This window comes from Pavona decussata, unplaced genomic scaffold (assembly GCF_977016875.1).
Source record: "Pavona decussata unplaced genomic scaffold, jaPavDecu1.1 SCAFFOLD_98, whole genome shotgun sequence".
Lineage (NCBI taxonomy): Eukaryota > Metazoa > Cnidaria > Anthozoa > Scleractinia > Agariciidae > Pavona > Pavona decussata.
This window is the reverse complement of record NW_028145514.1, coordinates 326,282-352,500: the sequence shown is the minus strand read 5'-3', so window position 1 is coordinate 352,500 and position 26,219 is coordinate 326,282. Positions and strand designations below refer to the sequence as shown.

The 26,219-nt window shown below is 40.1% G+C and overlaps 1 long non-coding RNA gene across 1 annotated transcript; it reads left to right on the top strand.

The window, feature by feature from the left end:
* The first annotated feature begins 6,238 nt into the window (after nucleotides 1–6,238).
* LOC146472479 (uncharacterized) lies at nucleotides 6,239–25,852 on the top strand. The gene is made up of 3 exons (XR_014866575.1): nucleotides 6,239–6,290; nucleotides 11,786–11,867; nucleotides 25,689–25,852. It is a non-coding gene; the product is annotated as an uncharacterized LOC146472479 (long non-coding RNA).
* Nucleotides 25,853–26,219: the final 367 nt, after the last annotated feature.

The window sequence follows — 26,219 nt, the reverse complement described above, 5'->3', positions numbered from 1 at the left end:
CCATGTTGGTGCCCCGTCTGATGGGCACCAACATGGCGGCCGGAAACCAGCAAAAACATCTGGAGTTTACCTTGGCTATTTCAAAGCCTTTCTTCTCTCTGCTGAACTTTCACACATTGACATTAACGCTTCTATTACATGTTAGCTGATCAGACCTAAAAAAAAAAAGGCGAATCGATGTTTTCATGTACGTGACATGTTTAGAGCAGCAATCCTTCTGTCACGCACTGCGCGAAAATCTAAAATTCAAACTGCTCTATTTTCAAAACAAAGAATGCTATCCTGCTGAAAACAAGGAAGCCGATGGAAATTTAGATTTCCTTACATGTGATGAAGATAAAAACCCAAAATTGTGTTTAGTTATGAATTTCAGTTTTTTATGACGTCATGTGAAAACCAAGGGGTCATCTGCATGAAGAACAAAAAGACCTTTCTCTTCGCTTTTTTGGTTCCATACTAGGATCTATTGTATTAAAAAATTGAAAGAACTAGCTTAAGGATGTAGTTATCTCCATCAGTAAGTACTGATACTATTTTCGTAAAATGCAATATCCACCCACCCCCCCCCCATCCAACGCTCCTAACAAGCCAGCCCGCCCGCGCGCACAAACGGATTCGCCAATGAATAAATTATCTGGATTTTAGCAAGGAAAAAGAACGTAACTAAAGGTATCACTATCTTAATTGTTGTTGTTGCCTTAGGGATACCTGTTCAGTAATCAAACATTTTCGCATTTTCACCCTCCTCCACCCCCCTAAAGTGGCCATGAGTGGTATTGCGTGACGAACAAACGGCTCCCTGCAATGCAAGATAGAGTGGACATCCTGAAAGCGCCGACACTTTTTCTCATTCTAGCAGCGATCGGATGTTATATTTTCGTGCACTGTAAACCAAGCAATACTTCACAAATGACTTAGCCATCGAAAAAGATGCAGTCTTGATGAAATGCTCCGTAAGTTGATCAAAGATTTGTATTCGACCAGTTTGCGTGGTGACTACCTCGGACGTTTAATACAAACAGCTTGCTCAAACTTATGCGACGAACGACCAGAGAATCGTGCTAAAATGGCATTTGGACCTGTCTTTAGCATATTATGAGGTTAGAACATTTCGAAATGTTTTTCTATGTGCTTATTTTAACCTAATATGGGTCAAGACATGAACACAGACTAAAAATTATGTCTGACCCGCGACTTCAAAGTTTACCGCAGGGGGTCAAATATTTGCATTTTGTACAGACTTTGAAAAGCTCTCACGTCGCTCTCCATCATTTGCCTAAAGAAATTTTTACAGGAATGTATAGACCATCCTTCTAACATTCAACCACCAGAAGCTTAATCGATTTGAAGGTTTCGCACACGGTGAAAATTAATTTTATTCACGAAGTACTTTTACTGCAGTGAATTGTATGCCTTCGAAATTAAATTATTTCGCATACACAGAACGACGCAATATTTCCCAAAATCATTCCGAAAGATATTTAAAGATTGTAAAAAGAGATTTTAGTGTTTTAAAAGCGGTAAAATGATTTGTTGTCGCACGCGAGGCTCTCAAAGCCGTGTAAGAACTTAGCGCCTCAAATGACGCTTTTAACGGATTTTCGTTATTTGCATTTTTCTTTGAAATAAAAGCATATTTCACCGAAAAAACTATACTGACAGTGATTTTAGTTATATCCTAGCCTATCTGACATTAAAATATGAAAGAAATCGAATTTTCCACCCTTGCCGCGATACGTTTGATTTTTACGGACAGGCGCTCTTAAGACAAAAGTGAAACAGCAGTAATCAAAGTTTTATTTGGTATATAGTTTACTGTACAACGGAGACGCATAAAGGTAAAATGAACACTTAAAAATTACAATATTTCAAATTTCGCGCCATTACTTTAGGACCAATCTGAATGTAATCTACATATATGGTTACTTGGACAATTATTTGGAGCTCCTGGTATGCTTTATGACTTTTAAAACACGCTTTGATAATGTCTTATACCACTGCAACTTAAAAATGGAATTCAAGCGTTGTTTTGATGCCATTCAGCGAAACAATCGCCTTTGCAAAGAATAACTTCACACTTCTTGCACCCGTAACATGACTCTTGCGGTCGCTGCGCTTCATTTGCTCTGTTTGCTCACTTCAATCTCTTTGCCTTTTCCCTACAATTTACACATTACTTTTTGGACTTAGAAAGCTTAAAATACGTATGTTTAACCGGAGTGGAGGAAGGGCCGGATCGTGGTCTTCCGATTTTACGCCTTCCAGTAAAGTCGCCAATGAGTAGTTTGCTAAGTGCAAGTCGAAACTCAAGATGGCTCATGACTTTCTCTGCTCCTGATACAGACTCTTTGTAAATAATGTAAGCATTTATTATAGATGTATCAAGAAAAAACCAGAAAAGATATTTCCACCATTTCACAGACTTAACAGTTACATTGTAATAATTTCGCGCTTGATCAGGAGAATCCACACCGCCCCTGAATTTGTTGTACCCTTCGATGGCCTTTGGTTTGTTTATAGTTATCGTTTCATAACTCCCACTACGCCCGCCACGTTTTCGTTTTCGTTCGATCCTAGAAAATTGGTTTGGCCTGTATTGGATGCTTAGCAAGGCAACATTTTTTGCTTTAGCTTTATCTCGCCATATGGTGCAAACTAAGTTTCCATGTCTGGCGAATTTGGAGTCCCCCTGGTTTGCGAGTTTCACTCCTTTCAACGAAGGGAAATCCCTTACGATTTTCACGCACCGTTCCACAACAATATATTTTCTCTCTGAGAAGAGATAGAGAAAGATCAATGCTAGTAAAAAAGTTGTCCATGAAAACGAAGTAATTTTTTCCTACTAGACAACGAGTAAGATTAGTAACAAGACGCGCACCTAAACCCGGCTGCGGTGTTTCTGTCCGACCTTCCCCAGCTGATGTTTGCGCGTCGTGTTTTCCCGTGTAAATTTCAAACTGGCTGAGATAGCCATTGTGCGGATCACAACGACACCAAATTTTAATACCCTTTTTGCAAGGTTTCATTGGCATGTATTGTAAAAACTTAACCCTACCCTTATATTTCACCATTGCTTCATCAATTGACTGTTCGCGGTGCGGATTGTACATTTCTTGAAATGTTCGTGATAGAGTGTCAGTTAGAGGCTTGATTCTGTAAAGTTTGTAATCAGGATGTTCTCTGGCTGGGACTTCAGTAGGAGAAGACACATGCAAATACTTGAGAAGTTGAAAAAAGCGGTTTCTTGAAAATACTGATGCCACTGCCACCTGGTAAATCCTAGGGTCAGTGCTAAAGTACATAGAGACTTTTGGTAACTTCACTATTCCCATAAAAACAACGACACCGAGGAAAGCCATCATTTCTTCAGTGTTGGTATCCAACCAGTTTTCCCTCATGTCTTCAGAATCGAGAATTGTCTCCCTCGCATAATTGTTCGTATTGTTTACAATTGTAGTGATCAAGTCTGCTGTAAATAACAACTCGAAATAATCGAGTGCTGTTGCGGCACGCGGCAATTGCACTGACGGGCCCACCTCTTCTGTGAATGAGGGAACTTCGACTTCACTATCGTCGTCGTGCGACCACGCGATATCATTGAGGCTAATATCGCATGAAGCAGAGTCTTCATCGGCCAATAAATCTTCAAAATCGGAGTCATCTTCTTCAAACTGCCTTTCAATTTCCTCCGCTTCTGCACGAGTGAAACCATTGAAGTGCTCCTCGTCATCTTCATCGTCAAAAATCATGTCGAGAATTTCTTCTCCCAGTGATTCGTTATAGTTACAAGCCATAATTTTTTTGATGACTCCAAAAAGGCGAAAATTGAAAACTGTAAGCTGAGGGAGCGGATTTGTCTCAGGACTAGATAAACACACAGAGTAAACTCTTCAACAACTAAAATTTATTTAGCAAGAAACCAAAATTTATACACTTTGAAAACATGCAAACGTTTCGTGTAAGGAAATGACGATACCTTCAATTCATTCTTGAAGCATGAATCAAAAGACACTCCTAAAATGAGCGAGCACGTTTGGCGAAAATGCTTGATGCTCGATTGCTTACCTACGTAAAGGAATGTCCAACTACGCAGCACGTTCACAACAATAAGTCTTGCCTTTTGCCATTAAATCTTTCCTATATCTCAATTCTTCAACCAGAAGCATTCTTCAAAATTACAATGCTTCACTTTAACAACCAATGGCGATTTTCAATAGGAAAATTCAACGTGAAAACTTCGAGCTTGCCTTTCGCAATGTATGAGAAAATTCTAGCTTGAAACCTGAGAAACACGTTGGAATGTGTCAAAACAACATTCCTCAGGCCCCGGATGAGAAATTCGCTTTTGAACAGAGAACTCTCTCAAATACACCAAAAGGCGTATTTGGTACCACGCGGACAGTTACGCAATGCGCCAAAAGGCGTATTTGGTAACCAAAGGGTTAATGCTGCTTTGCCGCTTGTGATTTGCTAATTCATCGCTTATTTTTGGTAGCGTACTTTACATCATGCGACCCTTTTTTCCGTATACATCATTTGTAGATTTTCTTTGTTTCATTAAACCATATACTTGTATATAGCTCGTCTCGGTTTTTTGTCATATTTACCCTGTTTCTGAGTTTTGGGAGGAAAACCCGCATTTGCGTGTTTCCACTCTGGTTCCTGTTAGTTGCCAGGGGAACGTTAGCTGAAGGGCTGGCCTTTCCCATATCTTATAACATCCTTGAGGCTTTGTTTGTGGGTAGCCCTGGTGAGAATATATTACTATTCTCACCAGGGATTCCTTCAAACAATGGTGAAATTCAGCATGTTACGTAACTCCAAACCCCTGGAATTTTAGCATGAGAATGGTTATGCAACCCTTGACACGTTTTTTGGCTATATAATCTTATTCCGGTGCGGTCAGTCCTTTATAACCTCAAAAGTCCTTTCCACGGCGTTTGGGGAGGATTAGCTAAGTGCGCCCCTCCCTCCTCCCTGCAGCGATGATAGCGCCTACGCTCCAGGTAGCTACCTACTCACTTCCGCCTCGGGCTGGCCTCTCCCATATCTTATAACATCCTTGAGGCTTTGTTTGTGGGTAGCCCTGGTGAGAATATATTACAATGAGGGCTGGATTCTCAACTCCTCCTATCACTTTCTTAACATTAAGAGTCTGCAGATGAATTCACCATTCAAATGAATTGTCTTCAGCAGTATTTTCCCTTAGTACTTTTTACTGTTATTTTTAATTTTTTTTTTCATGAAGGAGGATGTTTTTTTGGTGCGGCTAGTAAATTATATTTAACCATTACACTTGAGTTGAGCTATGATAAATGTCCTGTCTTTTGCATTTGCCCCTTATAAATATTATTTTGAGTATTTGAAAACTTGAAGATGGCGGCCATAACAGAAGTGCGTGAAGGAGCTAAGGAAAAAAGAAGCTTTGTTCATGCCCCACCAACACTGGGGTGCACAAATACGAGCCCGAGCAAGAAACAGGCGAAAACGACAAGGGATGGAATGCAAAATCTCCAACCAGAGATTCTTGAAGCTCTTACAAGTGTCTTGGATGAGAAGCTTGACGAATTTACCACTAGACTAAGCGCCATGATGGACGAGAAAATAGCGGACCTACAGGAGAAATTTGACGGGGTACCAGAACAGCTGTTGCAGATGAAAGAAGACTTCAATAAGACCGTGAACCATGTTGAACATGATCTACGAAAAGACATCGATTCAACATGGGAGATTGCCGTCCGCAATGAACAGTTTTCTCGTAAGAATAACATCAGACTGCTTGGCCTTGAAGAAGAACCAGACGAACACCTAGAGGCTAAATTCATTGCGTGTATGCAGGACAACCTTGGAGAGGAGGTTAAGCCAGAGGAAATTGGATGATGCACGAGTGATATAACTGCAAGAATGGATTGAATTACATAATATTGAATAAAGAGCGTACAGTAGATCAGATGTTATTGTAAATTATGAACTATAATACAATTCATTGTTTTAATTGTAATAGACAAATAAGTGGAGAACAAAATTCTTGTGAAAAATGTGGTGTAAACCTCCACATTAATTGTTTGAATGTTTTAATTGATGAAGATGTAACCCGTGCTGGTTCACAACAATCAATACCGTTTACACAAATAGAAGATATTGAGTTCACTAATCTATTTACACTCGATACTAGACAACAAATGTTTGAGAACGATAATGATAGTTTAAAGAATTTAGTGTTCGATCCTTTTAATCAAGGTAGATGATGGCCAGAAATCACTAAACAGTTGACTAGGGACAATCCAAAGGTAGGAAAAACTGGGTTAAGTTTAGCTATGATGGCTATGATATCAAAGCCTTATTTTTACGACATTTTGCCGTCCTCCAAACGCTAGGAAAACACGTTTCAATTTTGAAACTTGATATTTCAAATTACACTGCTTGGCATGTTATGTTAAACTTTGCTCATGAATTTTAAGTGTTATAGATAAGACAGGGGTCTCATGTCAAAAGCCTCACAAAACTGGCTTCGTCACCTGACATATTCAGAAGATTTAAATTGACTCATGCATCGATTCCTTCCTGTAAAGAATAATTCGCGGGAACACTGCGTGTGTACCATAAATGTTCTGGCATGACGCCCCCAGCTTGTAAATTGCCTTCGTTTAGTTTTGTATGCTTCTTTAACATTTTAGTTCTAAGTAGTGACAATTGTTGGACTTGAATTCACCTCTCACGATCTCATTCATGTATCATTTGAGTCGCTACAGCCTTACAGGACTTTGTTGTCAAACGCTTTTATTGAACAAAGCGACTGCATGAGATATTTTCACATTTCTGCTGGGTGTCGGTTTCAGCCTCTCCAAATTGAAACTTAATTTGAAAAATTGCAGCGTGTTTTTACTGCTTTTTGTGGAGTTATGCTCTACTGGCGTGATTCAATCTCTCCTAAAATTACTGCAAGAAAATGATGGACAGTCTTCACTTTTCTATGCCAAAAGAAACCTGTATTATTCGCTAAAATGTCATGTAGAAACAAGTTAACTTTGATGGCTGATAAATGAGGCATTAAATTGCCTTACAATAATTCCACAAAAACCAAAAAAAAAAATGAACGGGTGTTTTTTAATTTCTCGCTTCTTTGTACACTGTTGTTTCCGGGAATTTGTTACAGACCCCGGGTACAGAGAACTGTCGTCGATGTACGTGTCCTTTGGAAACAGGGCGCTAATCCTGAGTGCAATTTGACGTTTGAAATCAGAACATTCATGAGAAATTCAGATGCGCTGGGGAAGTTTGTGCGCAGACTTTGTAACTCAACAATGTGAAAAGATCTATTTATTGTTCTGCAAACGAAAAAAAAAATGTGTGACAAGCCCGAGTGTATTTGCCAAAGAAGGAACGAAAAGTCCTCAGTTCAAATTACACAGCACAGCATCTTTAAGCCTTCTTGGTATAGAAATTCATTTCAAGTTTTGCTGAGTTTTCAGGTCAGTTCTGATTTACGCAGGGAGTTAAGATTGTCTGGAATAAGTCGACAAATCAAAATCATTGTAAAATCGCAAATGAGGTTCAAGTCATATAGCGTTGTCGATCCTGTCGCGGGGGTGTACGAGATAAATTATAGCTTTGAAAATTACGTGTCTTGGGAGGAGTCAAAAATCTCCAATCTTTTGCAAGACAATCTCGGAGGATAAAGCGCCATCTGTAACATCGCAAAAATTTCATCTATTGCTCAGAAATAATTTTGATTTGTGCAAAATTTACGTACCCAGCAAATTTCGTTTTGTTTCGGTTTTACACGGCTGATCATATTTCAGTTTGCAAGGAAAATCATAATTTTTTAGTTCTGTTACTTTTGCAGAAATTGAGTTGGTGGTGAAGATGGGGGATTGAACACTGACTGAAAAGGTGATTTCAGCAAAATTGGTACAAGAGCTTTGCATTTTTTTCACGCATGAAAATTTTTTGGAATTGTTATTTCTGTTGAGTTATTTTTGTTACGTTTGTTTCGAAATCTAATACGCAAATAAGGTACAATCACTAGCCAAAATTCTATTAAGAAGCTGTTTGGGGCAGAAATGTCCAGGAAAATGATCAGTGCCGGAAAAAGTAGAGCTGAGCCACAATTAACAGAGGTTGTCAATCATACATGAAAACCATTTCTTATACACTGCAAACAACAAGACAGAAAACGATTGACTGCAAACTGTTGTGACCCAATCGCGTACATGTATTTAGTTTCCCGTCATGAAATTTGCTGCTTTTTTGGGTAAATTTTTCAATTTATTGCCCGCATAAACGAACGACACCAGAGATTTTCTGGCGTCAAAAGTATAATGAAATGGTGTCAATGATCATCCACGAACTTGTCAAAATTACGACGAAACCAAGATAACTGAATTATTGCGTTCAGCTTGATGTTTCTCCAAAATGCACATTTTCTAACACATGATTCTTATCATTCGGTACGACGGGATCTCAATTCACTATATGGCTTCGCATGTAATGGTCCAGATTTTTTTCTTCCCGGTCACAAAATCATGTATGCAAGATTAATCAGCAGTTGCGATCGAATGTCTTTGTCTTGGCGATTGGGTGAAGAGTACAAGCGAATTCATGTATTTGTTTGAGAGGAACTCTGGTTGTTATCATATGTTTGCGAAGCGGGCTAAAATCTTATCTGCCATTCCTTAAAATTGTCGCAGTTGGTTGATTGCGCCGTGCCATCATCATAACAACCATCGCTTACAAGAGGCAACGCCTTTTCCGGCGCTGGAAAAGGTGTTTGTTTTAACACAGTTTTTTTCAGATTTTTGTCCTTATGACGGATGTAATTTGCGCTGTTTATTGTATGACTCTATTCGAAGCACACGGTTGTTGTGCCGGGAAATTTCGGCCAATGCGGTGAAATCGTGGCGTTCACGGTCAGGCTTGAAAGCGTGAATGGTGTCCGAAGACGGGACAGGGATTTACGCTATAGGGAAAAAAATTGTTTTTGTCAATTCCATCAACGATTAGGAAGGCCGAGGGAACCTTCCATTGTCGAATTTTTTGGTCTTCTTGCATAAAAACGTGGGTCAAATTATCAGGCTTGGAGTTCCAAGCAGGATTTGTCGTGAAATTTAGAAAAAAACGGTCTGGCAACCGACACTTTTGAATTAGTCCTGTCTTGCGTCAATGAAACATCTTTATATCATTACGTTTCTGGCAAGGAAAGCAACCTATTAAACACGTTTCGAATTCCGTCGGATATTTCGGCGCATTAAGAAAATGACAGAGAGGACTTGAGGCAAGTTTACTCAGAATTTAGCCTGTAAAACGCAGCTGATGACAGGCTTTTTTATGAATAGACAGCCCAAACTTTTATTTGCTATTTCGAGCTCAAAGTAAGTTATCTCTAGCACAAATTAAAGTATCACGCTATTTTTATTAAAACATTATATATACGATTGATAGCAGCCGAGATATTATGACCAAAATTCCATTTAAAGACATTTGAAGACTATCAGAAATATGCAAAGAAATTATCCAAGGATATTTTCGCCGGAAGATGACAAAATAAAAATGGGTTCAAATTTGAAAACACTGGGCCGACCTTTTAAATTTTTGCTGTCGTAACGCACTAAAACTCAGTTTTGTTATTTTTTGGTTCAACCTTTCATCTCCGTAGAATCACTAATAATATTTCCTTAAATTAGTGATTTAGAAATTAACTGTAACACAGTGTTCAAAGTTTAAATTAAGTGATTTTCTGTCCAAAATTATGATATCTCCTATGATACTGCCCCTCTAAATAGTCTTTAATTTAGTTTCTTACAGTAAAAGTAAAAAAAAAAAAAAAAAAGTTTTCGGCCCTGTAACGAATTTTACGACGACGTGTTTGAAAAAACGTAGATGATATCCGGTTGATAGCAAAAATTTTGCCTTTTTCTACGGGGGATACGCATCTTGTCTTTATGTTGTCTGTCAACAGGGACAAAAAAATAATATTAAAATTGGCTGGTTTTGTTAGAATTTATCGCCTGTTAAGTCCTGTTAGGCTAACGCTTTTCAAACTCTCGCATTATTTATTCCAAAAAAAGCTCTAGAGCAGTTTACGAGTTGTTCCTTTCAAGAATTGAGTTGATTCCTTTCCTCTCGTTGCTCTAGAATCATTGTGTAACTAAGGTCAGAAGAGGTCACTGAAACAAAATAGGTCAAAGCCCCATGGCATTTGCATGTAATTGAGGGGCTTAAATTTTGTAATGCTATTGCGAGTTTGCCGAATTCTTATGTAGTGATTGGGTTTTCGGGACAAAACTTTCTAACTACAGAAAGAAAAGAAAATCAATAATAAAAAGTTCTCCTTGCCCGCAAAAATTCCCCAGCCATGTGTCGATAGGCGGTCTTTTTAACACTAATTTGACAGGAGTCTGTGAGTTCTCTCTGGTGACAAAAACCAAACACCTGCGAATACCGAAGATCAGAAACGAAAGGAGGCATTAAATATGTCAAGGCTTTTTGTTCCAACTATGCCAAATATTCTATTTAAATAACTGGACGTTTTTCAATCATGATTTAATTCGTTTTTGTACTTCCATGTGTTCTTGAAATATCCAAGTTACTGGTGTACAAACGTTTAAAATCTCGTACTGAACGTGCGTCAAAATTTATACCTTCCTTTTTTCTGTCGTTTTAACGCTTTCACTTGGGAGTTTAATAGGAGAAACCGGCGTTCAAATGATCTGATGCCTTATCGTGATTGACAGTACTATTGCAAGACAGCGAGCGGGAATCATGACTCACAAGCAAAACGAGGAATGCATTACTACTGAAAACACCATCATCTATTTCACTGAAAAAACAGCATATCGCAATTTTTCAGATTTTTCGGGGCGCCTTCTTCGCTTAGCTGTGAGATCAGCACCTTTCTTTCGTTCTTTCTCCTCTCGGTTTCCTTCCTTATGTACATGCATGTATTTCTGTGTTGATAGATCAACTAACTCGAAAAGAATCGTAGTTTATTAAGTGATAAGTCGGGGAAGGCGAGATACCCTTCAAAATCAGTGCATTGAAGTTACATTTTACTTTGCTCAGATGTTTCATTTCACAGGCGAAACTTTGCAGCTCCTGTCGTGAAATTTTTGTGGTGATTGCGAGATGACTGTTGCTTTTGCTGCAAAACTTTGCGGCTCCTGTCGTGAAACTTTTGCGGTGATTGCGAGACGATTATTGCTTTTGCTGTGAAACTTTGCGGCTCCTGTCGTGAAACTTTTGCGGTGATTGCGTCACAACATACGACCTCGGCTTTTGCTGTGAAACTTTGCAGCTGCTGTTGTGAAACTTTTGCGGTGATTACTTTACGACATACGACACAATGTTTTGCTGTGAAACTTTGCAACTTCTGTTATGAAACTTTTGTAGTGATTGACTTACGACATACGTGAATTCGACTGTTGCTTTTGCTGCGAAACTTTGCGGCTTCTGTCCTGAAACTTTTACGGTGATTGCTTTACTGTTGCTTTTGCTGCGAAACTTTGCGGCTCCTGTCGTGAAACTTTTACGGTGATTGCTTTACTGTTGCTTTTGCTGCGAAACTTTGCGGCTTCTGTTGTGAAACTTTTGCGGTGATTGCGTGATGACTGTTGCTTTTGCTGTGAAACTTTTGTGGTGATTGCGTTACAACATACGACGTTGGCTTTTGCTGTGAAACTTTGCAGCTTCTGTTGTGAAAGTTTTGCGGTGGTTGCCCTTCCACATACGACATAGGGTTCTAGTTTGCAGTTACTGCTCTGATTTAGCATTCTTTCATTTCCTACAGGTTGGGTTCCTTGCTTTTCTGTGCATTGAAGAAGCATGGAAGACGCTGGCCAGCCAAGGCCTGGTGAGAGTTCCGGAAAAAAGTAAGTGGAAAAGACATTATTTTGTTATACAGTAAAAACCCTTGAGTAAGAACCTGTGTTTGTTGAAGAAATCCTCAACAGGCTCTTGTAAAGTAGTCCTTAACAGAAATGTGGGCTATATGGGTCCATCAACAAGTTCTTATTTTTCTTAATAACAAAAGCGTATAGTGGCTGAAAGAATCTAGTGGTACTGTCTAATGCAGTGCTATAATGTGCGCACTGTAAATTACGTGTTCTTTATTACCATCAAAGCAAAGAGATGTTTTACGAAATTTTGGCCTTTTTTCTATGCCTCACAGCTTATTTTATTTCACTAAAAAGCAATTTTTTTAGAAAAAGAGCCCGACTTAATAAGATTTAAGGATTAACAGGTTCTTATTTAGATATTTTAGCCTTACAGGTTCTTACTAGCGGTTTTTTTACTGTAGACTTAGAGCATGAGAAAACATAACGCGACCTTCCCAATCACGTTAAAGAAAGGAACCCAGCCAGAGAATACCAATTAAACGCGTTTAATGAAGTTCACGAAAATTTGGATTTATCTGGGTTTGAAGTAATTCTACTCCAATTATCTTTGTGTCTTATTTCCGTTACAGAAGAGTAAAATCAACCAGCTTGGAGAAATTCAAGGTATTTTGCATTTGTACTTTTAACATTCCAACGATATAAAAGTGTATATAAATGATATGTCTTTAATTGCACTCATGTTCATGCAACCATCCTCACAAAGTCAAAACAAACAAACAAACATTTCACATTGCATTCGACTGATATCAATCAAATACCTACGAAATCCAAAAATGTATTACCATCGTAAATGATCAGAAATCAGCAACCGCAAAGGTAAACTTTTTCTTATTTACACCCTATTATCCTTATCATAAATGGCTTGCAAGTTGATTTCCTGTTACTACTAAGTAATGAAGTTACTGTTGTGTTAGGTTTCAGATGTGGAACGTTGGCTGACAGACTGTGTAGCCCAAAGTGAAGCAGAAGATGACTGCTCCATGATCCCCAAAGAGAAACTATGGGAAAGCTTCTTCTCATACATGAACGTGGATCCCACGGTGGGCAGAGAAATTTTTTTGTTATCTTGGTATTGCACTATCAAACGTAGGTTATAAACAAATTACACCCGTATTTAAAAAACAGCGTCGCACAGCATACAAGGGGTTAACGTTCAATTTTAAATCAGTTAAGACTCGTAAGGGCACTATAGACGCCGAAGCAGTTAAAAAGTGGATGGCAAAGTCCTACTGTGAGGGAGAGGAAGATGATATAATTACCAAGGAAGAAGTCTGGAGTAAGTTTAAAGAAGAATCACAAATGGAAGAGGAAAAGAGGCCCACGTTTTTCTCCCTACTTGGGAATAGCGTGTTTAAACAACCTCCATTTCTGAATGTCAGACCCCGTAAAAAGCAGGGCAAGTTGTCTTACTATCAGCACTTGAAAAACAGGCCTCTGGAGAGTAACGATCAGTCGGGGGGAGCAGGATCAAAATCTATCACAGTCGCAAGAGACGTGGAGATAGCTGCTGGTGGTGTCTTCAAGTCATGTCACGTAGAGTCAACAGAGCAGAAAACTGATGCTGAAGTTGAACCGATGAATATTTCAGTTGTGGATAATGATGACACCCTTGATGTCACTGATGAGCACCTGAAGTCCGCCACATGTACAACATTTGACGAGGACCATAGCTCAATAACATGTCCTACCAAGGCAGCCAAAAATCGAACAGAAAATTAACTCCGATGACGAATCCGTTAAAGTAAATCCCAGAGATCAAGATGATTGTGGTCTTGTTGGTGACGTCTCGAAGTCGTGTCGCCAAGAGTCATCAGCACACAACTGTAATCAAATGGATGAGTGTAATATGTCAGTGGAGGACAGCAATGGCACCTACCATGTCGAAGATGAACCCTTGCAATCAGACTCATCAAATCAATCTGACGAGACCGATTGTTCCATAAAACTTCCTACCAATAAGATACGAAAAATCGACTATGATGAAGAATCTGGAATTGAACCAACTTTAGATGAAAATTTCAATGCTGGTCTTGATGCGTACCATAGCGACACAGATTCAAGTGCGAGTGAAGACGCGGTGGATGACAATGATGATGGAATTATGGAGACAAACATATCCGCCAGCGGCAGTTGTAGTGTGTCGTCTCCCATAGATTTGAATGCAGAAGACATCTTCCAGAGGTACCACAAACACCTGGACCGTTTAAGGCCATCCCATCTTCCTGGAAAACCGTTGTCTTTCCAGGCATACCTTAAAAATGTGTTCATTGTCCCATCAAATTTCGTCGTCGAAAGAGCCAGCATACATCTATCCTCAGCGTACAAAGATACTCAAATGCGAGCATTCCTTGCGGCGACGTTTCGACCTATAAAGGTTGGAAGTCTTGCTGGTGAGGGCGTCGACACATCGTTTCAAGGCGACACATTTCCCCAGTTCATCCACATTGCAAAAGGGAATTTCAAATGCGCCATCTGCATCCCATATTTACGGTGGGCAATTCTGAATAACCAGACGCATTCCTCCGCACGTTCAAAAAAAGCAACCACCGATGCAATCCTCGCAGGCACCGCAGACCTTGAATTTTCTGGGCTGGTGCAAGTGAAGGAACACAGTACTTCAAGGTGCCACCTGGAAGCGTACCAATTCTGGAAAAGGGATAAGTAGAAGAGACTACCGCAGCGAGCGTACAGAAGAAAGAAGCTACCAAAACGGGCAAAACAATTGACAAATATTTTATGAAGCCATCGAAGCCTTTAAACTAGTAACGACCTCAGAGTGTCACCAAATCTCCCCAAACGAGAAAGTGAGGTGTTATTACCTCTAGGACTCTGAGGTCGTTAAAGAATTTGCCAATGATGCACAAGTAAGAAAAACGACTCCAAAGAGGCTATTCAAAGCACGTTTGAAGAATGGAAGCATTACCTGTTATAGAGAAAATCTGGAACACATTGCTTGTGCTAATTATAAAGATTGGAAGGTTAAACATGCCGTGGAAGCCTCCATCCTGAAAGAAGAAGCCAAGTCTAAAGGAAGGTCATTGTACATAGCAATTTAAAAAGATATTGTCATTCACGGCAAGATTGTTCAAACAAGAGGAGGAATCAAGAGTCTTGAACCACCTCGTCAAGAGGAGGCATTGTCCCATGGCAAACATCCCTATACCTGTGACAATTGTTTTAGTCAGCTGCGCGAGTTAAAAGACATTGTTCAACATCGTAAATCTGGAAGCCTGTACAAAAAGGCTAACCGACTTGGTCTCTCTGGATTCAACAAACGTTACGCCAGAAGGGGTGAGGCCGTCGACGCATTAGAAATTGAGACCCAGAAGCGTAAACTATCTGAGGCAAAAATGAAGCAGTTGGTTAAAGCAACGTTATCTCCGAAAGAATGGGAGGAAAGTCTCCACGCCGCTTGTCTCAACGGAGAGGATCAAAGGCTTGTAACGAATCTCGTTCGTTTATTGAGAATGGGTGTGTCAGAACGCAGTCCCGCGCAAGTACTGGTGATTAGAAATTTGGTATCGAAGCTACAAAAAGCCAACAACCACCATTACGTTGACTTGGTAAAAGACATAAGTGGTCTTTTCAAAAACGAACTTAGTCCTACCAATTACTCTCTTCTCGCCGACATATTTGGCCTCGCAAAAGAAACTACGGCTGCAAAACACTCCTCTCAGATAAGGTTAGATCCTGGGATAAACGTAGACGCGATGGATCTAGCAGCCGCAACTTTCAGGGGCCTTCCAGTGAATGAGGGTAGTGATGGTGCGAGATGTCTTCGTTTCCTTGAGCCCCGCAAACTGAAAAACGGAGAAATCGTGTTGGTCGGACAAGTTTGGGACCCAGATGTCAACACCTGGCATGAACAAAACCTTCCTATTCCGAGAAGAGACGAAAAAAAGAAAGATCCAGATGACTTCACCGTGCTCAAAAGGCTCACGGACGATCTAATCAAGGGAGACAAATTGGCGAAAACCGTGTCTGTACACAACCTCACTGCTATCGCGTCACTAAACAAGCCAACAGTTATAAATTGTATGTGGCCAAATCCGGATCGTGGCTACAAAGCACAACATCTTTTGCAGTACTGGGCGGCCCTCAGGAGAGCATGTTATTATGACAACGAGGGAAATGTCCGCAAAACACCCATTAATTTGGTAGGCTACTCTACAGATTCTGCAGGTTTTTCTTTGGCAGCAGCTATTCAGTTGATGACGCCAACAGAAGAAGAGATTAAAGAGGGGATCCAGTACTTAGCCCTTAGTATTGATGAAGAGGAGTTTGCTTCTCCGTACTATTGGCATCTTCCTTCAATCGCGTACTTGGACTACGATCATGCACAGAGGCTATTCCTAAAAAACCTCAAGTACGAGACGCGTGAATTAACCTTATGGGAAGACAATGCGAAGTCAACCCGGGTTGCAACAATTGGGCACCTAAAAGATCTCAAACACAGATGTCAAGAGTTGGGGTTAGACTGTGGATTTAATGCTTCTGATCTGCTGCTGGTTTATTTTTTTGACCAGAACTCAGATGCCTGCGAAAGACTGTTTACGATTCGAATAGCCGATCTTCTCGACCAGCATGTTCCTGGTTCCAATGGCACCAGTCTTTACATTAGGGCCGTTTTTCATTTGATACATCCTTTTAGAGTCCCAGACTTTGGCTCGCCTGAGGACGTACAGAGATCAGTTTCCTGTGCCATTACGATATTTCGTTTGTGGAGGAAAGTCCTTGAATTGAAAAGGTTAAACCTTCATTCAAAACCCGGTGCAAAGAACGATCCGTCGAGACGTGGCAAATTTCTTACCTACGGAGTTACAGGACTGCTGAGATCCTCTTCGCTGCTGCCACGAATCACCAATTGGCAATGTTCCTGCATTTCAAGGAACTTGGACCCGTTTGGGCTTCTCCGTACAATTCTGGAACGAAAACCACAGAACGAATCATAGGAGAAATGCCAGGAAAGACAACAGAGCTTCAGCATCTTGACTCCCAGCCTTCGTTTGGAAGCATGCTCGAAAGGTGTTCCAAGGTCCAGTTCAATCTGAATGCAAAGCAACGGCTGGCTTCTGCTGGAGCAAACGTTAAAGCGTCAAGTAAAAGGAAGAACATGGCTTTCACTTTCAAGCAAAGGAAACACCTAAGTAACTACAAGTACCCTGATGACTTCCCAAGTTTCAAAGCAGCACAAGTGAGAGCTCATAGGGAAGGGGTCAAACATGGGCAAACCCTTTTCTCCTAATATATGCCCGAGCAATGTGTTAATCTTTTAAAGGAAACTGGAAATTGGGACACGCCATACAAGTTTGCAAAGCCACATGGATACAAAGTAGTCAGTGATCATCTTCCCAATGATTTCAACAAGTTGGACAAATTGTTCAAATACACCTCCTTAGAAAACTTGGAATCTCAATGTAGTGGTACCAAAGAGGAAGACGAATTTAACAGTAATGATGAACAAAAAGACATCACCTTGAACAGTGAAGATGAAAGAGAGGTACATGGAGACCAAGCTGAAAACATCATAGAGGAAGAAAGTAAAAATGAACTAGCTGACGTAGGTGGACGCAACTGGAAGGTCAGTAGTTGTACCAATGGAAGTTTGACCTATGAGAACATAAAGCAGGCTTTAAAACTTCTGTTACCACGAGAATATATCTCCCGATGTCGCCAGAGAAGACACTGGGCGTCCAAATATCTTCCGGGAAAAGAACCTGTAGACCCTAAGCATGATATCTTCAAGTATTGCGGCATCGCACTAAAGGTCACCCAAGATGGTAAGAGCAAATACAAGATTGGAAGAGTTGAAGCCATTGAATCCACGAAGGACGGCTCGGAAGTCATTAGTTTTCAACTAAAGGGCAAGGCCCAAGTAAGAATTCGTTGCTCCCTGTATTCTCAAAAAGAAGATGATGTCTATGCCGTCTCTGAAGATGTACTTCTAACGAGTTGGAAGTCCAAATCCAGCATAATTGAAAACGTTGATCTACAACCACTACCAGGAAAGGGTGGCAAATACACTTTACATCCATCGTCCAAGGAAAGTCTTCTGAAGCTTGGAATTTTGCCCTACAATGCCAACGACTATAATCTAGTCACTGAAGATGATAATCAGTGTTGCACGAGCCCCGAGAAGGAGGACGAATACTATGAGGTAGAGGATGTAATTGATAGACGGCTGTCAAAAGACGCAGTTTCGTATGAGTACAAAGTTCGCTTCAAGGGTTATGGGTCAGAAGACGACATGTGGCTCCCTGCGTCCTTTTTTAACAGAGCTATTCAATTTGTGTCTACCTCAAAGTTTGGGAGGAAAAGGAAGCACACCCTCGACCCGGAAAACGTCATAGAAGACAACAAAAGGGCAAAGCGAGTGGCAACCAATCACTGTAGGGTGTCTAGAAAAAGAGAAATTAGTGGAAAGGGAGATCAAACCAAACGTGGAAAAACGACGAAAACAGGGATGCCTGGTATGAACAAAAAACCTCGATGTACATCACAAAAAACCGTGCAAGAGCATCCAAACTCACAGAAAGGGCAAGACGATCATACCAACAAATCCAAAGACCAGGGAAAGGTGCTTCCATCTTCATCAAGGTTGCCTTTTATATCGAATGTTTCGGAGAAGAAAGCTCTTCAAATTTCAAGTGAGAGTGACGGGGAGAACGCTAAGCCCAAGAGGAAGGGCAGGCGGCTTGAAGATATTACGATCAAAGTGTCAAAACATTCTTTTTCTGCGCGTGGAAAAAAGTCAGTTTGTTTGGATAATCGCAGTGTGGAGCTAAAGAAAAAGAGGAAAACTTCTAGCAGAGGCAGAAACAAGGGAAAATTGTTACGTTCATCTCTTCAAACTTCAAAGCTAGTTCAAGAAACCGTACAGGAAAAAATAACCACAAGTCCCTCCATAAATGATATCAATGGCAACCAACCCATCCCAGTTGTCTGTAAAAGTGGTGAAGAGGGCGTTGAATTCAAGATGAAGGGAGTAAAGTCTGAAGAAGAACGAGCAACAATGGCAAATTCTTCTCAATTATCTTCAAAAGCATGTGGAATTTCAGAAGAAGAGACCACTGCCCCTTTTGATGTGATAAAGGTGGAATACGTTTCCATAGATAAAGAAGTAACATTGGGTAGCAACATCATGGCAGACTTGCTACGTTTCAATGATAATTTTTCCAGTCCAAGACGATTGCTGAGTCAAGCACCTTACCCTGAAGTGGATGGAACTCTAAGAGCTTATGAAAAAATTACAAGTACAGTGAGCAATATTACAGACCCCATCACAGTAACGAGGATACCACCACAATCTGTTCTTAGGGAGATAGAAGAAGAATACAAAGTGATAAAGAGTCATGCAATTGCCTTCAAGTTTCCATGTTACGGAACCTTTGACAGAGAAGGTATCCGAGTCTTAGGGAGGTTTCATTAGATGAAAAGTTTGAGGAGGGAGGTTCAGTTTGAGGAGACGTGGCTTAAAAATGCCTTCGGGAATGTTACATTTAAGCAAGAGGTGACTGAAGCCCTGCTAGACAGGGTACCTTCCTTGCGTCGAATGGAAATTACCGAGTGACATCCCAGGATCTATCGTTGTTGGTTGGGGAAAGGTATTTGAATGACGACATCATAAACTTCTTAATTCAGAAGTACTGCGATAAAGCAAATGCAGCACGAGAGCACACTGGTACGAAGGTTCTGCTCCCATCATTTCTCTCAATGGGTAAAGTTTCGAGCAACGTCGTCCAAAGATTAAGCTTAACTTGTGATATGGAAAGGGTGGAAAATATGCTTTTACCCGTGCACATCAACGATTCTCACTGGGGACTTGCAGTTTTCTCTGTACCAGGAAAAACTGTTTACTTTGATGATGGCTACCATGGCCCAATACCGGAAGACCTGAAAAGCAACTCCAACGAAATTCTCAAGATCATTCACAAAACCACTGGTATTGCAGCACATGACCCTTTGTTGTGGAAAAACATCAGACGTTTCAAAGTCCCTATGCCAGATCAGCTAAGCTACTCTGCAAGATCAAACCATGGCTGTGGTAATTGCGGGGTAGCAGTTATATGACTGCCAGAGATATTTGCAATGGCATACTCAATAGGCTTAGTTGGAGTTATGAAGAAGCACCCCGTTTGCGGGCAGAGCTGATGGTAGAAATTCTGAACTTAGACGAAAGATAGAAAGTGGCGTAAAAACAGCACATATAGTTGCAGCAAGAACCGATCTCAATCTAGTGTAAATTTCTACATTGTAGCGTCACAATGGCATATGATTCCTTCATCGTTTCGTTTCAACTGGCTGATTAAACGAATTTCCATCCATGGCATATGATTCCTTCACTGTTTCGTTTCAACTGGCTGATTACATGTCTTTGCATCCATGGCAAAAGATTCCTTCATCGTTTCATTTCACCTGGCTGATTACATGACTGTGCATCCATGGCATATGACTCCTTCATCGTTTCCTTTCACCTGGGTGATTAAATGACTTTGCATCCATGCCATATGATTCCTTCATCGTTTCATTTCACCTGGCTGATTACATGACTGTGCATCCATGGCATATTACTCCTTCATCGTTTCCTTTCACCTGGGTGATTAAATGACTTTGCATCCATGCCATATGATTCCTTCATCGTTTCGTTTCACCTGGCTGATTAAATGTTTGTGCATCCATGGCATATGACTCCTTCACCGTTTCGTTTCAACTGGCTGATTACATGTCTTTGCATCCATGGCATAAGATTCCTTCATCGTTTCGTTTCACCTGGCTGATTACATGACTGTGCATCCATGGCATATGATTCCTTCATTGTTTCCTTTCACCTGGCTGATTAAATGACTTTGCATCCATGCCATATGATTCCTTCATCGTTTCGTTTCACCTGGCTGATTAAATGTCTGTGCATCCATGGCATACGACTCCTTCACCGTTTCGTTTCAACTGGCTGATTACATGTCTTTGCATTCATGGCATATGATTCCTTCACCGTTTCGTTTCAACTGGCTGATTAAATGACTGTGCATCCATGGCATATGATTCCTTCACCATTTCGTTTTAACTGGCTGATTACATGACTGTGCATCCATGGCATATGATTCCTTCATCGTTTCGTTTCAACTGGCTGATTAAATTACTGTGCATCCAAGGCATATGATTCCTTCATCGTTTCGTTTCAACTGGCTGATTAAATGACACCGTTTCGTTTCAACTGCCTGATTACATGTCTTTGCATCCCTGGCATATGATTCCTTCACCGTTTCGTTTCACCTGGCTGATTACATGACTGTGCATCCATGGCATATGATTCCATCATCGTTTCGTTTCAACTGGCTGATTAAATGACTTTGCATCCATGGCATATGATTCCTTCACCGTTTCGTTTCAACTGCCTGATTACATGTCTTTGCATCCATGGCATAAGATTCCTTCATCGTTTCGTTTCACCTGGCTGATTACATGACTGTGCATCCATGGCATATGATTCCTTCATCGTTTCCTTTCACCTGGCTGATTAAATGTCTGTACATCCATGGCATATAATTCCTTCATGGTTTCGTTTTGAACTAGCTGATTACATGTCTTTGCATCCATGGCATATGATTCCGTCATCGTTTCGTTTCACCTGGCTGATTAAATGACTGCATCCATGGCATATGATTCTTTCATCGTTTTGTTTCACCTGGCCGATTAAATGACTGTGCATCTATGGCATATGATTCCTTCATCGTTTAGTTCCACCTGGCTGATTAAATGACTTTGCATCCATGGCATATGATTCCTTTACCGTTTCGTTTCAACTGGCTGATTACATGTCTTTGCATCCATGGCATATAATTCCTTCATCATTTCCTTTCACCTGGCTGATTCAATAACTTTGCATCCATGGCATATGATTCCTTCATCATTTCCTTTCAACTGGCTGATTAAATGACTGTGCATCCATGGCATCTGATTCCTTCATCGTTTTGTTTCACCTGGCGGATTAAATGACTTTGCATCCATGGCATATGATTCCTTCATCGTTTCGTTTCACCTGGTGGATTAAATGACTTTAAATCCATGGCATATGATTCCTTCATCGTTTCCTTTCACTTGGCTGATTAAATGACTGTGCATCCATGGCATATGATTCTTTCATCGTTTCCTTTCACTTGGCTGATTAAATGACTGTGCATCCATGGCATATGATTCTTTCAACTGGGTGATGAAATGACTTTGCATCCATGGCATATGATTCCTTGATCGTTTTCTTTCGCCTGGCTGATTAAATAACTTTGCATCCATGGCATATGATTCCTTCATCGTTTCCTTTCACTTGGCTAATTAAATGACTGTGCATCCATGGCATTGAATTCCTTCATCGTTTCTTTTTAACTGGCTGATAAAATGACTTTGGATCCATGGCATATGATTCCTTCATTGTTTTCTTTCAACTGGCTGATTAAATGACTTTGCATCCATGGCATATGATTCCTTGATCGTTTCATTTCAACTGGCTGATTAAATGACTGTGCATCCATGGGATATGATTCCTTCATCGTTTCCTTTCACCTGGTTGATTAAACGACTTTGCATCCATGGCATATGATTCCTTCATCGTTTCCTTTCAACTGCCTGATTAAATGACTGTGCATCCATGGCATATGATTCCTTCATCGTTTCCTTTCAACTGGCTGATTAAATGATTGTGCATCCATGGCATATGATTCCTTCATCGCTTTGTTTTAACTGGCTGATTAAATGATTGTGCATCCATGGCATACAGTTCCTTCATAGCTTCATTTCGACTGGCTGATTAAATGACTGTGCGTCCATGGCATATGATTCCTTCATCGTTTCCTTTCACTTGGCTGATTAAATGACTTTGCATCCATGGCATATTATTCCTTGATCGTTTTCTTTCGCCTGGCTGATTAAATAACTTTGCATCCATGGCATATGATTCCTTCATCGTTTCCTTTCACTTGGCTAATTAAATGACTGTGCATCCATGGCATTGAATTCCTTCATCGTTTCTTTTTAACTGGCTGATAAAATGACTTTGGATCCATGGCATATGATTCCTTCATTGTTTTCTTTTAACTGGCTGATTAAATGACTTTGCATCCATGGCATATGATTCCTTGATCGTTTCATTTCAACTGGCTGATTAAATGACTGTGCATCCATGGGATATGATTCCTTCATCGTTTCCTTTCACCTGGTTGATTAAACGACTTTGCATCCATGGCATATGATTCCTTCATCGTTTCCTTTCAACTGCCTGATTAAATGACTGTGCATCCATGGCATATGATTCCTTCATCGTTTCCTTTCAACTGGCTGATTAAATGATTGTGCATCCATGGCATATGATTCCTTCATCGCTTTGTTTTAACTGGCTGATTAAATGATTGTGCATCCATGGCATACAGTTCCTTCATAGCTTCATTTCGACTGGCTGATTAAATGACTGTGCGTCCATGGCATATGATTCCTTCATCGTTTCCTTTCACTTGGCTGATTAAATGACTTTGCATCCATGGCATATTATTCCTTCATCGTTTCCTTTCATTTGGCTGATTAAATGACTGTGCATCCATGGCATATGATTCCTTCATCGTTTCCTTTCAACTGGCTGATTAAATGACTGTGCATCTATGGCATATGATTCTTTCATCGTTTCGTTTTAACTGGCTGATTAAATGACTTTGCATCCATGGCATATAATTCCTTCATTTTTTTTTTTGGACTGGCTGATTAAATGACTGTGCATGCATGGGATATGACTCCTTCATCGTTTCCTTTCGCTTGGCTGATTAAATGACTTTGCATCCATGGCATATGATTTCTTCATCGTTTCCTTTCAACTGGCTGATTACATGACTTTGCATCCATGGCGTATAATTCCTTCATCGTTTCATTTCAACTGGCTGAATAAATGACTTTGCATCCATGGCATATAATTCCTTCATCGTTTCATTTCAACTGGTTGATTAAATGACTTTGCATCCATGGTATATGATTCCTTCATCGGTTCCTTTCAACTGGCTGATTAATTGACTGTGCATCCATGGCATATGATTCCTTCATCGTTTCCTTTCAACTGGCTGATTAAATGACTGTGCATATATGGCATATGATTCCTTCATCGTTTCCTTTCAACTGGCTGATTAAATGACTGTGCATATATGGCATATGATTCCTTCATCGTTTCCTTTGAACTGGCTGATAAAATGACTGTGCATCTATGGGATATGATTCCTTCATCGTTTCGTTTCAACTGGCTGATTAAGTGACTTGGCATCCATGGCATATGATTCCTTCACCATTTGGTTTTAATTTCACTTGGCTGATTACATGACTTTGCATCCATTGCATTTGATTTCTTCATTGTTCCGGTTCACCTGCCTGATTAAATGACTGTGCATCGTTTGCATATGATTCCTTCATCGTTTAGTTTCAACTGACTGATTAAATGTTTTTGCATCCATGGCATATGATTCCTTCATCATTTCCTTTCACCTGGTTGGAGATTAAATGACTGTGCATTCATTGCATTTTATTTGTTCATCGTTTCGTTTCACCTTTTTTTTTTTTATGTAATGTTAATACCACGCTTGTTTTAGTACAATACCTTGATATATACCAACAAACAAATGACAAGGACAACAACAAGCAGTAAACTTTCGGCTAGTTAACGAAGAGATCGCCTAGTCCTGATGACTTGCATCAAAGATGCAAAGATGGTTTTATGGCTCGAGTGAACGTTGTTACTGTGCATCTATTGCATTTGATTTCTTCATCGTTTCGTTTCAACTGGCTGATTAAATGACTGTGCATCCATTCCATTTGATTTCTTCATCGTTTCGTTTCAACTGGCTGATTAAATGACTGTGCATCCATTTTATTTGATTTCTTCATCGTTTTGTTTCAACTGGCTGATTAAATGACTTTGGTTCCATGGCATATGACTCCTTTATTCCTTCGTTTCACCTGGCTGATTAAATGACTGCAGTTCATTCATTGCATTTGATTTCTTCATCGTTTCGTTTTACCTGGGTGATTAAACGACTGTGCATCCACGGGATATGATTTGTTCATTGTTTCGTTCCAACTGGCTAATCGAATGACTGTGCATGCCGTTGAGTTTGATTCCTTTATCATTTTGTTTCAACTGGCTGATTAAAAGAGTGTATGTGCTTCCATTGCATCTGATTACTTTATCAATTCGCTTCACCTGGCTAGTTAAAGATGTGACTCATCGTTTCGTTTCAACTGGCTGTTGAAAAGACTGTGCATCCATTGCTCGGACTCCTTAATGGTTTCGTTTTAACTGGCTGATTAAATGACTGTGTATCCATTGCATGTTATTACTTCATCGTTTTGTTTCACCTAGCTAATTAAATGACTGTGCATCCATTGCATGTTATTACTTCATCGTTTCGTTTCACCTGGCTGATTAAATGACTGTGCAACATTGCCCTGCTTTTTCACTGTTTTTTTTTTTAATGAAATGTTAATACCACGCTTGTTTTAGTGCAATACCTTGATATATACAAACAAACAAATGACAAGGACAACAACAAGCAGTAAACTTTCTGCTAGTTAACGAAGAGATCGCCTAGTCCTGATGACTTGCATCATAACAAAGATGGTTTTATGGCTCGAGTGAATGTTGTTACTGTGGTTAAGCAAAGCCTATATCCCGCAGTGAATGTCAGCTGTCAATATAAAAGAGGAAAAAATGCAAGACCTTACTCCGAGATTGCTGATTAAAGGATTCTTGGTGTCTTTGGAAACTATTAGTACCTGACATGTCTGGGGGAGTTAAAGAATCAATGCAGTGTGCAGCAGGGAGCTGGATAGCCGTAAAACTTTGAGTATGAATCTTACCTTCTTGTTTTTCCTTTGTTTATTGTTTTCGGACTCTCAGAGTAAAGAGTAACAATTAAGGGAAAAAAAACTTTAATCTGGTGAAGTTTTGGTCTGTAATTGAATGTAGCTAAAAAAGTTACCACTCGACGTGGAATTGATGTCAAAAACGTCTTTTTAGCAAATTTTTACTCAAAATGTCTCTGGCTGGCAAAAAACTGGTGTACGCAATTACTTGCTGGCAAACTAGAAATTTTTTTTTCTATCCTGGCTGGCATTGTCTACCTTCTGCTATTTTAATCTTTGCTGGCTCGTTGATGGACACCATTGATATGGCTGGCTGGGATTTTTATTTCTTAATAGTCCTGCTCGCTGGCAGTGAAGGGCGGGTATTTTTTTCCCAGGATTGTTAAATATTAACCAAGATTGACGTGGGGACACTCAGCTGGTGTTAAGTGTATCGTA